The following is a 16,358-nucleotide window of genomic DNA, read 5'->3' as shown; positions in this document are numbered from 1 at the left end:
TCACTGTCCACCCTGCCTTAAATGCCCCATCCTACCAACATCCAGTCCCTCTATTGAGTGGTTGTCTGGGAGGAATACACAAAGGCACCAGCAGCCAGCTAAATCTACTCTGTTATTTTGGAGACAGTCTGCAGGCCCCAAATGGTTACAAGAAAATGCCAATTTTCTAAATGTGGTGTTTTCAGAATTATGACTTAAAATCTTATTTTACTACTAAAAAGTATTTAAAATTTCATTTTTTTAGACATCAGACATGATAATTCCACCTGCTACCAACAACATATATCACTTATTAAAGGTAATAAGGTAAGCCAGTGTTATCCTTTGGGAGAGACTGGCCTTTCAGTAGTGAAAAAAATATAGGAGTTTTCACCTGAAGAGGTAAGTCTTAAAAGTACTTGTTTAACTTTTTAAGTACAATGCACCCTCCTCTGTGGGCTTCTTAGGACATACTGTTGGTGTGGCTTATATGTATTAAAAAGTATTATATTTCCAGGTTCAAATGGCATTTTAAAACTTAATACACGGACTGTAATGGCAGGCTAGAGACATGTTCAGAAAAGGCTAACTAAGTGGCTGGCACAATAAGTGATCCAGGCCCACAAGTCATTTCGTTTACAGCCCTGGGTACATGTAGTACCTCTTTACTAGAGACTTACAAGAAATTAAATGTGCAAATTGGGTTTAAGCCAGTTTTACCATGTTTAAATGAGAAACCACAAGCAATTTAGCACTGGTTAGCAGTGATAAAGTGCACAGAGTCCTAAAAGCCAACAGAAACGGGTTCAGAATACTGGAGGGCTGAAGGCAAAAGGTTTGGGAGTAACCCTGCAGAGAGAACCAGGTCCAACACATATTCAGAAGGAAATCAACATTTTAAGGCATCACTAGTACCCAACTGCACTCACCACATGCTGAGGTGATGGGCCCTATTCCTTTTTCCAGATTGCTCCTACATCAGTGATTGAGTGGAACGTTTAAGACTTGAGAATGTGACCACGTACTAAGATATATGGAGATGCTCAGGTCCCTACTCTCAAAGGACACCTTCACCATAAACTCACTGAGATGTAGATATGTATTTATTTACTTTGTAGACATAACAGCTACATCCTCCGCCACTGTGGCCATTTGCGGAGGACTTAAATGTTACGTACTCTGTGCACATCTAGGAAAACCCTTCGCTGTATACATCAAAGGGATTTCATTTTTTTTCAGCCTCGGGAACAGGTAAAGTGCTTCCCCTGATCTACACACAAGAGGGGAGAGGGCCGCAATAGTTTAAACTCCAATACCCCAGGCCCCCTAAGACAACCCGATAATCACACACAAGGGGAATATAGAGTACACGACTACAACAAAGGAAAATTCTCCAATTTGTGAAAACTGCCCTCATTCACATACCGAAGTATGTGACATGCTTCATCATAGGGCCTGCTACAAACGCCCTGGTGTAGCCACATCCAGGGCGGAGCATTAGGGAGGGGGAAAAAATCATAAATTCCACGTCACAGAGACGTACAACACAGTCAGTCAATACGTACAACAAATAACATACATGAATGATAGAACGTGTAGGTAAACACCTCGTGGATCTGATATAAGTGCGACAAAAAAAGTGCAGTTAGGATGTGATTTAAAACTGATTAAGGGTGCCAATAGAAAGTATTACTTTATTAAGCCCAATTTTGATACCCCATCAGGATTAAAAAATAAAGGAAAAAGGATGGGAAAATGTCTTATGGAGAAAGTAAGGTTCCTCAAGACTTCCCTCCTACCACTGCTAGAGTCAACATGTTTCGACCGCTTCAATTGTGCCCCGAGAGGTCACGTCGGTCTTCCTCAGGACTGTCGCAGTCAAATCCACTTGTTACCCTGTGCCGCAGTTCGGTCACTGGGTTTCCCGAATATAGTAGGTCTCATAAATCCGTACTCTTCCGGGTCTTCCAATGGTATAGTGGAGAAGATATCCCCAAGGTCACGGGGAGAGCATTTACTGGAAGAGAGTGAAGTATAATGAGAAGGGTGCACATGCTCGCCCCCCATGATTCAACTCATCTCCCCCCTTACATTTTTTCTATATTTCTTACTCAGGTATCTCTCCAACTAAAAGAACAGTATTTCAACCGTGTTTCACCAACAGATTCAATCATATGTCATTTTAGCCTGGATTGTCTCTTTAAACATTCCCAGAGACTAGCTTTAATAACTAAGTCTTAACCGCATGCGTGCGGGCGGAATTCCGCCCGTACGCTGGGTTTTAGGGATTCGCACTTTACATGACGAGCTGGGCTCGTCATGAGCGTGCGAGGAGGCTACGCCATGACGAGCCCAGCTCGTCATGAGCGTCGAAGGGGTTAAATCAAGACTGTCCGCTAGTCAGTATGGTCATTGATCAAACAAAACACTTATGTGCCCCAAGCCAAGCCCGGGACCCCCATGACCCCACACATCCTCCACCAGTAAACCACTTATCCCATAGGCACGTTATTGTAGTATTTAAAAAGAGGCTTGTGGATTTCAGCTCAATAAAACTTACCGAGTTTATGAGCTACATAAACTCGAACTGGTGTCCGTCAGTTGGGTCTGCCCGTGAACACAATCTGAAAGATATCGAGCATATGGAGTAATTAGTAACATCCCCATTGCCGGTCGGGTGACTTTCAGATCCATCGGTTGAGCGCCGGACCTATCAGCTCTCCCCCAATCACCTTACCGTTCAGTTAGGCTGTCCCTGCCCCAAGTAATCCTGTTCCAAGTGACACCGCTTAGATGAAAGACGCGGTGTCCTTTCCTATATTTACCATTCCACCATTTCCCGATCCGCCCCCGCCGTCCCACGTCACGGGCGTCCCAGCGTTCCGACGTCGACGCGGCCAGATGGTGGGGCTGTCGGGAAATGTAGTATTAGCCAGGAAACCCGTCCAAGTACGAAAAAGCCCCGGGGTTGCGGCCGATGATTTACGACCCAAAGCGCTATCACGAATGGAAATAGTGGCAGCAGAAAAACCGATATTAAGAGCAATCCGGCTCTTACGTGCTTTTGGAATGTAAGGCGTGATTGTCACTCTAAGGTGATAAAGAAGGGGTCTACCGGCCGTAGAAGATCATAGATAGCCCCGACCTTAAGTAACTCTTTCTACACAATTAAATGGTGACAAAGGGATCTGCTGGCTATAATCAATGGCAGCCAAGACCTGATTACAGATCTTTTAGTCCACATCCGAGCCAGTCATATTATAGGTGACAAGGAAGATGTACTCAGGACCCTATTGCAAAATATCAATGATCCATGTCAGTTCGGAGGTCTGTGATGTCTGGTGTACATGTACATATGCACACACATCGGTAACATACATACATGCACACATAAACACCTGTATCATCTTGTTTCACCAGGGCAAAGTAACCATCCCCATGTGCGAGTAGTAAAGATTAAAGGGACCCCTTATATTAAGGCACATCCTTTATAATGCCTCTCTAGAGCAGACTAACCAATCCCATTGTCGGGGTAGAGATGGCTACAGTAACCCTCTAATAAAAAATCTTGGCCGAGGTTGTGTAATTGTGTCCTTTGTGTTGTCCCAAGTGTGTTAATATTCATCGGGAGACAACCACTATATGTAAAGAAAAGAGTAGATATAATAACTGAGTGGATAATCAGAAGTGACAATGGCTTAATGTGAGAGATTGATGGATTCATAGTTGTCTTCCCAGTGTCTGCCAAGGGATGTCATCATTTAATCCCACTTTGTGGCTTGTTAAGCGATAGACCCATCGTTGTTCTCGCTGCAGTAACACTCTTTGGTCATCTATTTGGTGTCTGTTGGGTTTTATTTTCTCTATCACGGTCCATCTAAGATCTTCTGTGCTGTGTCCTTTCTCAAAGAAATGAGCAGTGAGTTTGGTGTTTGTTTTGCCACATCTTATTGTACTCCGGTGTTCCGTAATTCTGGTTTGTACTTTTCTACTAGTCATCCCTACATACATTTTTAGGCAAGGGCAAGTGAGCAGGTAAATTACTTCCTGGGAGTTACAATTGGTGTGTGATCTCTGTTCCCAGGGAGTACGGAGTCCTAAATCAATTGAGGTGGAATTGTTTGTCAAGTGGCAGACACTGCATGTACCACAACGAGTGTGTCCTGTCAGTTTCGGTAGACCTGTTGCGGCGGTGTTTTCTCTTACTAGTCCCAGATCCCTGGGTCTAGTATGTATCAGAAGATCTCTCAAATTCTGGCTGCGTCTAAATGAAAACAAGGGTGTCTCAATTTTCAAACCCCCTGTGTTGAGTATCTTCCAATTCCTCAAAACCAGCTTTTTGATCTGTTGTGATGCCGTATTGAAGGTGGATACAAAGACCGGTTTCTTGGTCTGAGGTCTCATGTTTTTGGACAATAGTGCATCACGGTTTGCATTGAACGCTCTTTTCCGTGCTTTCTTGATGACTCGAGTGGGGTACCCCCTTTGTTGTAATCGCGAGGTAAGATTTTTAGCCTCTTCAGTGAAATCATCTCTTTCTGAACAATTTCGTCGAATCCTGAAGAATTGACCTACTGGTAAATTCTCCCGTAAGGAGCGAGGAGGAAAGCTCTCAAAAGCCAATAGGGCATTCTTATCCGTAGGTTTATGGAAGACCTTCGTTTTTAGGGTGCCACCACTAGGTTCGATCACTAGGTCCAGGAAGGGTAGGTTGGTCTTGGTGACGGTCGAAGTGAAATGGAGGAACGGATTCTGGGCATTCAGCCAGTCAAGGAAGAGATCAACAGATGTTCTCTCGTCCCTCCATATCACTAAGACGTCATCTATATAACGTCTCCACAACCTCAAGTTGTTCGTCCATGGACCACTCGTATTTAGCACTGTGAGTTCTTCGAAGGCTCCAACATAAAGTCCGGCGAGGCTTGGGGCAAAGACACTGCCCATAGAAGTACCATGGGTTTGGAGGTACAGTACCCCCTCGAATTCGAAGAAGTTTTTAGTGAGGGCTATTTCAGCCAGGTGTAAGATAAAGGCCCTTGGGGTTTCGTATGGCCAGTCTCTCCCGAAAAGTAAAGATTCGAGGACCCTCAATGTCTCTCGTTGTGGCATATTTGTATAGAGGGCCTCTATATCAAGCCCTATCAGAAATTCGTGGTCAGGATCGAATGCTACGTCTTTCAACAAATTTAAGATATCCAGGGTGTCCCTCAAGTATGTAGGTAAGCCTTGTACCATAGGCTTCAAGAAAAAATTTCAAAATTGCGAAAGAGGTTCAAGCAAAGACCCCATCCCGGAGACAATCGGTCTACCGGGAGTGGGTCTTGCTGTCTTGTGGATCTTCGGAAGACAGTAAAAGTAAGGAACCCTCGGATGTTTGTTTACAAGAAACTCTGCTTCCTTTTCAGTGATCCAGTCATTAGTCCTTGCCTCTTCCACCATGCTTACAATCTCCCTGGAGATCTCATCTGTGGGGTCTTCTCTGAGTTTTTTGTATGTCCTGGGGTCAGTAAGAAGGCGGGTGCATTCTTGACGATAGGCATCTGCGTCCATCACTACAATCGCACCCGCTTTATCCGCAGGTTTCAGGATAATTTCTTTGTTACTCCCCAGTGTTCTCAGTACTTCTCTCTCACAGTTGGATAGATTAGAATAGTGACCCGTTTTATTTAGATCTGCTGTTTCCAAATCATGCACCACTGCTTCCTCAAAGGCCGCAATCTGTGGGGGAAGTAAGGTCAGTTGTGGTGTAAACGTTGATTTCGGGCGAAATGGAGTGTCGCCAGTGTTTTCTTCATTTGAGTTCCGATCTTCGAAGAATACCTTCAATCTCAGATTGCGGAAAAAGACAGCCAAATCTTGTCGGAGTGTGAAGAGGTCTGGGTAATTGGTGGGAACGAAGCCCAGTCCTTTATTCAAAAGTCGTTCCTCCATAGGAGTTAAGGGGTGTCCTGACAGGTTCACCACTAAAGAGGGTCGCGGCTCGTGCTCGGTGTGGTTCCCTGTGCCATACTCCTGGTCACCCGTTGGGTGATTTCTTGTTCTTGATCGGACCAATTCACCCGTGTTGGTGGTTTCTGTTTGCCTTGGCCCTTGCCCCGGCCTCTCCCTAAAAAAGACCCCTGGAAGTTCTGAAATTGGGGATTCTGAAATTCCGAATTCGGGAAACTTTGGTTGTCATAGGTTTGATTTTGGAAAGGAGCAGAGGGTGGATATCCCATCATAGGCCAGTTATAAGCCTGGTTAGGGTATAGTTGGAAAGGTTGGTGGAAGAAAAGTGGTCTCGGGCCTCGCCAATTTCCACGGCCCCGTCCTCTTCTCTTGGGTTGCTGATCATTTCCGCTCTCCTCGCTAGAGCTGCTAGTAGTATATTGGCGGGGTCGGCCTTGTTGGTTAGTCCTATTACCCTCTGCCATCTTCTGTTTGGCATATTCGTTAGATGTATACGGGTATACTTTTTCTCTTGAAAAATTCTTCAGATCTTTTTGAAGTTTTGAGATTTTGGAATGGATCAGGTGGTCTCTGTATTCTCCAAGTTCGGTGTTAATTTGTTCCAATTTATGATTGAAAGATGTCATTACGATGTCAGTTTGGAGTCCCACTTCCGTCGCCTGAATTTTAATTAAGAGGGCGTCTGCCAGTCGTTTGGCTGTCCGGATGATTAAGACCAGCCAGTCTCTGGTGCATTTCCAGGACACCAAGGCCCAATCTCTTCGAAATTCCTCGTCCTCAAGGAAAATAAGCGGTTCATTAGTGACCAAAAGGCCCCTTGGGGCTGCGTTAACCCTTAGATATTCTGTTAAAATAGCCCCATGGAGAATTGTCTTTACTTGAGTCTTTTTCAGTTCCAAAAGAGTATCCCACCCTTCTCCTTGTGCCAAAACTGCTGTAACTGTACTATCTCCCAAGAGAGAGGGCCCTGCGAGGATATCGGAAACAATGTCATCCCCAAATGACAACCCCGGAATCAATGCCATATTTGTAGTGGGTGTATAGCCAATAACAGGAAACCAAAGGTCCTGCCGTGACTGCGTGTAGGATTGCACTATGGGTAGCTATTTCTCAACCCCAAAGGTTCCTTGCCTAGGTGAAACAAAATAATAAGTGGAAGTGAAAGTGGAGGTGCATGGGAAAAGTGCTTCCCCTGCCATTTGTATCGGGACACAAGGGCGAATGATGGGTGGAAGGAAGTTTGTGCCTCCTTGCAGATTCCGGAACCTTCCATCACAGAAAAGTGAGGAAGATGTGTTTTTTATTGTCAGAGTTTGAGGTTTGCAAGTCATTCTGGGCAATAAAATGTGGTGAGAACACACAAGTCAGCCCACCTTGGATAGCCCTAGGTTGGCTAGGTTTCTCTGGGTGCTGGCTGAGCTAGGGTCCACAATCTAGGGAAATAAAATTGGTAGAACAAGTGTTATTTCATTTTTCCGGGCACAGGGAGCCTACACCTGCGTGACCGGGAGCTCTGACTGGGTTCAATGGCCCCTGGGCCCCATCATCTGGCCTGCCGCACGCTAAGTGCTCATGCCCGGGTAGGCCTCCCCACTTCGCCTGCGTGATAAGGTGCCTGGGGCTCCGGGTTGGAGGTCCGTCAGGGCTCTTCTTGTAACCCCATGTCTGAGGCCCATGTCTGAGGCCCAGCTGGGGCTCCGAATATGCAGGCCTCAGGGTCCCCTGAGCCTGGAAATTTGGTAGCAAGCCATGTTTTTCACTAGGGGGAGGGGACCAGATGGCTAGGCTGCCCTGAAAGCCCCAATCAGGTCTCATTTGCTTCCTTGAGCCCACCCAGGGCTCCAGGAGGCCAAATGTGTGCACCCCTTCTGTCCCTTCTGTCACTTGGTGTGCACGGATTACAAGAAAGGAGAGTAGCCTTCCTCTGGATTACTAGGGACAGGGTACCCAGGACACACTTGTGGTCTGGCGGTTCTCAACCAGTGACCAGATGGCCCCTCATTAGGGCCCCCGGCAGGCCATTGGGTGGGGCCCTCCCCATCCTGATCATCATCCTCAAGCCTGCCGCAAGGCAGAGTGCCCGGGATGGGCTCCTATGGGCCCAGGCTCACCTCCTCTGTGCAGCCAGGTCCAGGAACTCTGACCAGTGGTCCCCAAGACCTGGGGCAGGCACTCCCACCCTGCGCTCCATCCTGCCCCAATGTCAAGGGGCTGGAATAGGGTCCATTGAAACCTGGGAAGCTTCCCCTGCATGACTTGGGTCTGAAGCTCTAACCTGGGCCCTGGCGGGCCCTGGGATGGGTGCTCCCATCCTGAGCTGCGTATTTTGAACCACCACATGGCCAAACCCATGGGAGGAGCTCCTGTGGGTCAGGGAAGGCCTCCCCTGCTCATCTGGGTTCAGGAGCTCGGACCGGGCTCCTGGACCCCTGCCTAGGGCTCTGTCCTCCAGCCTGCTGCACTGCCAAACACCCAGGACTGGGGTCCATTGGGCACGGGGAGGCTTTCCTTGCTTGGCCTGGCGAGGAAGCTCCGACCAAGGCTCTATCGTCTGTCCCGCTACATGGTAAGCCATGGGATAGGCGTCCGATGGCCACATTGTCACCCTCCCCCACCCAGCACATTTCCACAGCAGCTTGGAATGACTGTTCTGTGGAGTGTCACTGCACCCTGTGTTTCGCTCAGACTGTGCCCAGTCCTGCCTCTCCCTTTCACGGAGACGGCTAAGCCTGCTGGTGCCTGTGCGACTGCACCTGTTTCCCCAGCAAGCCCCCTGATGGGTGGGCTTCCCCAGAAGGCTCCTCAAGTGTGCAAAGGTCAGTCAGGGGATGGGCACATGGCTCCCAACAACCCCGTCCAGGATCTGCGGCTACCTGGTTGATCCTGCAAGTAGCATATGCTTGTCTTGACGAGTGCTGACCTCCCATGATGCATGAATGTATTATGCCTGGGCGGAGTTTGCGGAGTTACAAAAAACTCAACGGAGTCCAGCACAAACTGCAGTTCGCACATCTTCCTCCCGCTCGAGTAGAAATTCTACCCAAGCGGCAACTTGCGCTCTCAAATTTACAGTTGGGGAGCTGGAAAAAACTTTTGCCCCATGTGGAGCGTATTTCTCTGCACTCCGCGAGCTCCATGGAGTGCAAAGTGCCGAAAACTCAGCAAACTCCACAAATGGCGAGGCGTTTACCACCCAGGCCAAGCATTTATCAGACCAAGACCAATCCAGGCTTGCGCAACTGCTCTGGCGATTCTAGATAACCCCGGGAAAATGCTTTTGAATGTCTGCCCTACCATTTTTCAGTGGTACTTTCTGTGCCTACCACGGTGACAATCGGTAATGGGGAATCAGGGTTCAATTGAAGAGACACAGCCTGAGAAATTGCTACCATAATCAAGGAAGGCAGCAGGCATGCAAATTTCCCACTCCCCATTCTGGGAGGTAGTGACTAAAAATAACAATACAGGACTTTTTTAAGGCCCTGTGATTGGAATGAGTACACTTTAAATCCTTTAATGAGAATCCAATGGAGGGCAAGGCTGGTGCCAGCAATGATAGTAATTTCAACTACAATAGCATGGATTAAAGTTGCAGTTAAAAAGCTCTTAGTTGGATCTTGGATCGAGCTGGCAGTCCGCCGAGGGGCGAGCTAATGCCTTTCCTAGCCCCTACCTCTCTGTACCCCCTTGATGCTCTTTACTTAGTGTCCTGGGGTCAGAAGCATTTACTTTGAAAAAATTTAAATGTTCAAAGCAGGCCGGCTGCCTGAATACTTTAGCTGGGAATAATGGAATCAGACTCTGGTTCTATTTTGTGGGTTTTCGGAACTCGGGCCATGATTGGGAGGGACGGCGGGAGCATTCTTATCGTGCCACTAGAGGTGAAATTCTTGGACCTGGGCAAGACTAACTAAAGCAAAAACATTTGCCAAGAATGTTTTCATTAATCAAGAACGAATGGCCGAGGTTAAAAGATGATCATTTGCTGTTGTAAACAATGCGAACGAGAGATCCGGCGGCGTTATTCCCTTGACCCACCGAACAGCTTCCAGCAAACTAAAGTCTTTAGATTCCAGGGGGGTATGGTTGCAAAGCTCAAACTTAAAGGAATTAATGGAAAGGTACCACCAGGAGTGGAGCATGCAGCTTAATTTGCCTCAACACGGGAAACCTCACCCGGCAATGACACAGAAAGAATTGACAGATTGATAGCTCTTCCTCGATTCTGTGGGTGGTGGTGCATGGCCGTTCTTAGTTGGTAAAGCAATTTGTCGGGTTAATTCCATTAATGAGTGAGACTCCTCAATGCTATCTAGTTACACAGACCCCAGTGGCCGGCGTCTAACTTCTTAGAAGGAGAAGTGGCGTTCAGCTACAAGAGATTGAGCAATAACAGGGCTGTGATGCCCTTAGATATCCGAGGCTGAACATGTGCTACACTGAACGAATCAGCATGTGTCTACCCTTCGCCAACAGGTGTGGATAACCCACTGAACTCCATTCATGATAGGGATTGGGGATTACAATTATTTTCCATGAACAAGGAATTCCTAATAACTGAGGGTCAGAAGCTCGCATTGATTAAGTCTCTGCCCTTTGTACACACCGCCCATGGGATGGTTTAGTGAGGTACACGGATTGGCCCTGCTGGGGTCAGCAATGGCGCTGGCGGAGCACCATGAAGAGTATCAAGCTTGACTATCTAGAGGAAGTAAAAGTTGTAACAAGGTTTCCATAGGTAAACCTGCTGAAGGATCATTAATGCAAAAACAACAGTTGATGGACAGAATGCAGAACAATGTCATACATTCACCCCAGTACAGAGATCTGGGCCTAAATCCATTGTTTTTTTGCACTCCACACCACCCCAATTCAGACATGGTCATATACAAATCAGCCTTGACCCTGTGCCTCATGGGAACAGTCCAGCCCAAACTGCCAAACCATGTCTTTCCTGGACCGGAATCAAGCATCCTGGGACCGGTTTCTGGCTATCAGCCGTCTTCAGCCAGGATAGCTTGACTCCAGTGGTGTGGAGAGCATGGGACTCACGTCTGAGCATACCCATCCCACGCAGGGTGACAAATGCAAAAACAACAGTTGATGGACAGAATGCAGAACAATGTCATACATTCACCCCAGTACAGAGATCTGGGCCTAAATCCATCGTTTTTTTTGCACTCCACACCACCCCAATTCAGACATGGTCATATGCAAATCAGCCTTGACCCTGTGCCTCATGGGAACAGTCCAGCCCGAACTGCCAAACCATGTCTTTCCTGGACCGGAATCAAGCATCCTAGGACCGGTTTCTGGCTGTCAGCCGTCTTCAGCCAGGTTAGCTTAACTCCAGTGGTGTGGAGAGCATGGGACTCACGTCTGAGAATACCCATCCCACGCGGGGTGACAAATGCAAAAACAACAGTTGATGGACAGAATGCAGAACAATGCAATACATTCACCCCAGTAGAGAGATCTGGGCCTAAATCCATCGTTTTTGTGCACTCCACACCACCCCAAGTCAGACATGGTCATATGCAAATTAGCCTTGACCCTGTGCCTCATGGGAACAGTCCAGCCCGAACTGCCAAACCATGTCTTTCCTGGACCGGAATCAAGCATCCTAGGACCGGTTTCTGGCTATCAGCCGTCTTCAGCCAGGATAGCTTGACTCCAGTGGTGTGGAGAGAATGGGACTCACGTCTGAGCATACCCATCCCACGCGGGGTGACAAATGCAAAAACAACAGTTGATGGACAGAATGCAGAACAATGTCATACATTAACCCCAGTACAGAGATCTGCGCCTAAATCCATCGTTTTTTGCACTCCACACCACCCCAATTCAGACATGGTCATGTGCAAATCAGCCTTGACCCTGTGCCTCATGGGAACAGTCCAGCCCGAACTGGCAAACCATGTCTTTCCTGGACCGGACTCAAGCATCCTAGGACCGGTTTCTGGCTATCAGCCATCTTCAGCAAGGATAGCTTGACTCCAGTGGTGTGGAGAGCATGGGACTCACGTCTGAGCATACCCATCCCACGCGGGGTGACAAATGCAAAAACAACAGTTGATGGACAGAATGCAGAACAATGTCATACATTCACCCCAGTACAGAGATCTGGGCCTAAATCCATCGTTTTTTTGCACTCCACACAACCCCAATTCAGACATGGTCATATGCAAATCAGCCTTGACCCTGTGCCTCATGGGAACAGTCCAGCCCGAACTGCCAAACCATGTCTTTCCTGGACCGGAATCAAGCATCCTAGGACCGGTGTCTGGCTATCAGCCGTCTTCAGCCAGGATAGCTTGACTCCAGTGGTGTGGAGGGCATGGGACTCACGTCTGAGCATACCAATCCCACGCGGGGTGACAAATGCAAAAACAACAGTTGATGGACAGAATGCAGAACAATGTCATACATTCACCCCAGTACAGAGATCTGGGCCTAAATCCATCGTTTTTTTGCACTCCACACCACTCCAATTCAGACATGGTCATATGCAAATCAGCCTTGACCCTGTGCCTCATGGGAACAGTCCAGCCCGAACTGCCAAACCATGTCTTTCCTGGACCGGTATCAAGCATCCTAGGACCGGTTTCTGGCTATCAGCCGTCTTCAGCCAGGATAGCTTGACTCCAGTGGTGTGGAGAGCATGAGACTCACGTCTGAGCATACCCATCCCACGCGGGGTGGCAAATGCAAAAACAACAGTTGATGGACAGAATGCAGAACAATGTCATACATTCACCCCAGTACAGAGATCTGGGCCTAAATCCATCGTTTTTTTGCACTCCACACCACTCCAATTCAGACATGGTCATATGCAAATCAGCCTTGACCCTGTGCCTCATGGGAACAGTCCAGCCCGAACTGCCAAACCATGTCTTTCCTGGACCGGAATCAAGCATCCTAGGACCGGTTTCTGGCTTTCAGCCGTCTTCAGCCAGGTTAGCTTAACTCCAGTGGTGTGGAGAGCATGGGACTCACGTCTGAGCATACCCATCCCACGCGGGGTGACAAATGCAAAAACAACAGTTGATGGACAGAATGCAGAACAATGCAATACATTCACCCCAGTACAGAGATCTGGGCCTAAATCCATTGTTTTTGTGCTCTCCACACCACCCCAAGTCAGACATGGTCATGTGCAAATTAGCCTTGACCCTGTGCCTCATGGGAACAGTCCAGCCCGAACTGCCAAACCATGTCTTTCCTGGACCGGAATCAAGCATCCTAGGACCGGTTTCTGGCTATCAGCCGTCTTCAGCCAGGATAGCTTGACTCCAGTGGTGTGGAGAGAATGGGACTCACGTCTGAGCATACCCATCCCACGCGGGGTGACAAATGCAAAAACAACAGTTGATGGACAGAATGCCAAACAATGTCATACATTCACCCCAGTACAGAGATCTGCGCCTAAATCCATCGTTTTTTGCACTCCACACCACCCCAATTCAGACATGGTCATGTGCAAATCAGCCTTGACCCTGTGCCTCATGGGAACAGTCCAGCCCGAACTGGCAAACCATGTCTTTCCTGGACCGGACTCAAGCATCCTAGGACCGGTTTCTGGCTATCAGACATCTTCAGCAAGGATAGCTTGACTCCAGTGGTGTGGAGAGCATGGGACTCACGTCTGAGCATACCCATCCCACGCGGGGTGACAAATGCAAAAACAACAGTTGATGGACAGAATGCAGAACAATGTCATACATTCACCCCAGTACAGAGATCTGGGCCTAAATCTATCGTTTTTTTGCACTCCACACAACCCCAATTCAGACATGGTCATATGCAAATCAGCCTTGACCCTGTGCCTCATGGGAACAGCCCAGCCCGAACTGCCAAACCATGACTTTCCTGGACCGGAATCAAGCATCCTAGGACCGGTGTCTGGCTATCAGCCGTCTTCAGCCAGGATAGCTTGACTCCAGTGGTGTGGAGAGCATGGGACTCACGTCTGAGCATACCAATCCCATGCGGGGTGACAAATGCAAAAACAACAGTTGATGGACAGAATGCAGAACAATGTCATACATTCACCCCAGTACAGAGATCTGGGCCTAAATCCATAGTTTTTTTGCACTCCACACCACTCCAATTAAGACATGGTCATATGCAAATCAGCCTTGACCCTGTGCCTCATGGGAACAGTCCAGCCCGAACTGCCAAACCATGTCTTTCCTGGACCGGTATCAAGCATCCTAGGACCGGTTTCTGGCTATCAGCCGTCTTCAGCCAGGATAGCTTGACTCCAGTGGTGTGGAGAGCATGGGACTCACGTCTGAGCATACCCATCCCACGCGGGGTGACAAATGCAAAAACAACAGTTGATGGACAGAATGCAGAACAATGTCATACATTCACCCCAGTACAGAGATCTGGGCCTAAATCCATCGTTTTTTTGCACTCCACACCACCCCAAGTCAGACATGGTCATGTGCAAATTAGCCTTGACCCTGTGCCTCATGGGAACAGTCCAGCCCGAACTGCCAAACCATGTCTTTCCTGGACCGGAATCAAGCATCCTAGGACCGGTTTCTGGCTATCAGCCGTCTTCAGCCAGGATAGCTTGACTCCAGTGGTGTGGAGAGAATGGGACTCACATCTGAGCATACCCATCCCACGCGGGGTGACAAATGCAAAAACAACAGTTGATGGACAGAATGCAGAACAATGTCATACATTCACCCCAGTACAGAGATCTGCGCCTAAATCCATCGTTTTTTGCACTCCACACCACCCCAATTCAGACATGGTCATGTGCAAATCAGCCTTGACCCTGTGCCTCATGGGAACAGTCCAGCCCGAACTGGCAAACCATGTCTTTCCTGGACCGGACTCAAGCATCCTAGGACCGGTTTCTGGCTATCAGACATCTTCAGCAAGGATAGCTTGACTCCAGTGGTGTGGAGAGCATGGGACTCACGTCTGAGCATACCCATCCCACGCGGGGTGACAAATGCAAAAACAACAGTTGATGGACAGAATGCAGAACAATGTCATACATTCACCCCAGTACAGAGATCTGGGCCTAAATCCAGCGTTTTTTTGCACTCCACACAACCCCAATTCAGACATGGTCATATGCAAATCAGCCTTGACCCTGTGCCTCATGGGAACAGTCCAGCCCGAACTGCCAAACCATGTCTTTCCTGGACCGGAATCAAGCATCCTAGGACCGGTGTCTGGCTATCAGCCGTCTTCAGCCAGGATAGCTTGACTCCAGTGGTGTGGAGAGCATGGGACTCACGTCTGAGCATACTAATCCCACGCATGTGACAAATGCAAAAACAACAGTTGATGGACAGAATGCAGAACAATGTCATACATTCACCGCAGTACAGAGATCTGGGCCTAAATCCATCGTTTTTTTGCACTCCACACCACTCCAATTCAGACATGGTCATATGCAAATCAGCCTTGACCCTGTGCCTCATGGGAACAGTCCAGCCCGAACTGCCAAACCATGTCTTTCCTGGACCGGTATCAAGCATCCTAGGACCGGTTTCTGGCTATCAGCCGTCTTCAGCCAGGATAGCTTGACTCCAGTGGTGTGGAGAGCATGGGACTCACGTCTGAGCATACCCATCCCACGCGGGGTGACAAATGCAAAAACAACAGTTGATGGACAGAATGCAGAACAATGTCATACATTCACGCCAGTACAGAGATCTGGGCTTAAATCCATCGTTTTTTTGCACTCCACACCACCCCAATTCAGACATGGTCATATGCAAATCAGCCTTGACCCTGTGCCTCATGGGAACAGTCCAGCCCGAACTGCCAAACCATGTCTTTCCTGGAACGGAATCAAGTATCCTAGGACTGGTTTCTGACTATCAGCCGTCTTCAGCCAGGATAGCTTGACTCCAGTAGTGTGGAGAGCATGGGACTCACGTCTGAGCATACCCATCCCACGCGGGGTGACAAATGCAAAAACAACAGTTGATGGACAGAATGCAGAACAATGTCATACATTCACCCTAGTACAGAGATCTGGGCCTAAATCCATCGTTTTTTTGCACTCCACACCACCCCAATTCAGACATGGTCATATGCAAATCAGCCTTGACCCTGTGCCTAATGGGAACAGTCCAGCCCGAACTGCCAAACCATGTCTTTCCTGGACCGGAATCAAGCATCCTAGGACCGGTTTCTGGCTATCAGCCGTCTTCAGCCAGGATAGCTTGACTCCAGTGGTGTGGAGAGCATGGGACTCACGTCTGAGCATACCCATCCCACGCAGGGTGACAAATGCAAAAACAACAGTTGATGGACAGAATGCAGAACAATGTCATACATTCACCCCAGTACAGAGATCTGGGCCTAAATCCATCGTTTTTTTTGCACTCCACACCACCCCAATTCAGACATGGTCATATGCAAATCAGCCTTGACCCTGTGCCTCATGGGAACAG

General features: G+C 48.3%; 1 protein-coding gene and 1 pseudogene across 1 annotated transcript in view; both read left to right on the top strand.

Moving 5' to 3' along the window:
• The window catches only part of CDH18 (cadherin 18), a 2,258,828-nt gene that overhangs the window by 1,500,800 nt on the left and 741,670 nt on the right, over positions 1–16,358 (top strand). The window lies entirely within an intron of this gene.
• On the top strand, positions 8,799–10,689 carry LOC144829995 (18S ribosomal RNA; annotated as a pseudogene).

Source organism: Lissotriton helveticus, chromosome 4_1, assembly GCF_964261635.1.
Source record: "Lissotriton helveticus chromosome 4_1, aLisHel1.1, whole genome shotgun sequence".
In the NCBI taxonomy this organism is placed as follows: Eukaryota; Metazoa; Chordata; class Amphibia; order Caudata; family Salamandridae; genus Lissotriton; species Lissotriton helveticus.
This window is presented reverse-complemented; position numbering and strand designations above follow the sequence as displayed.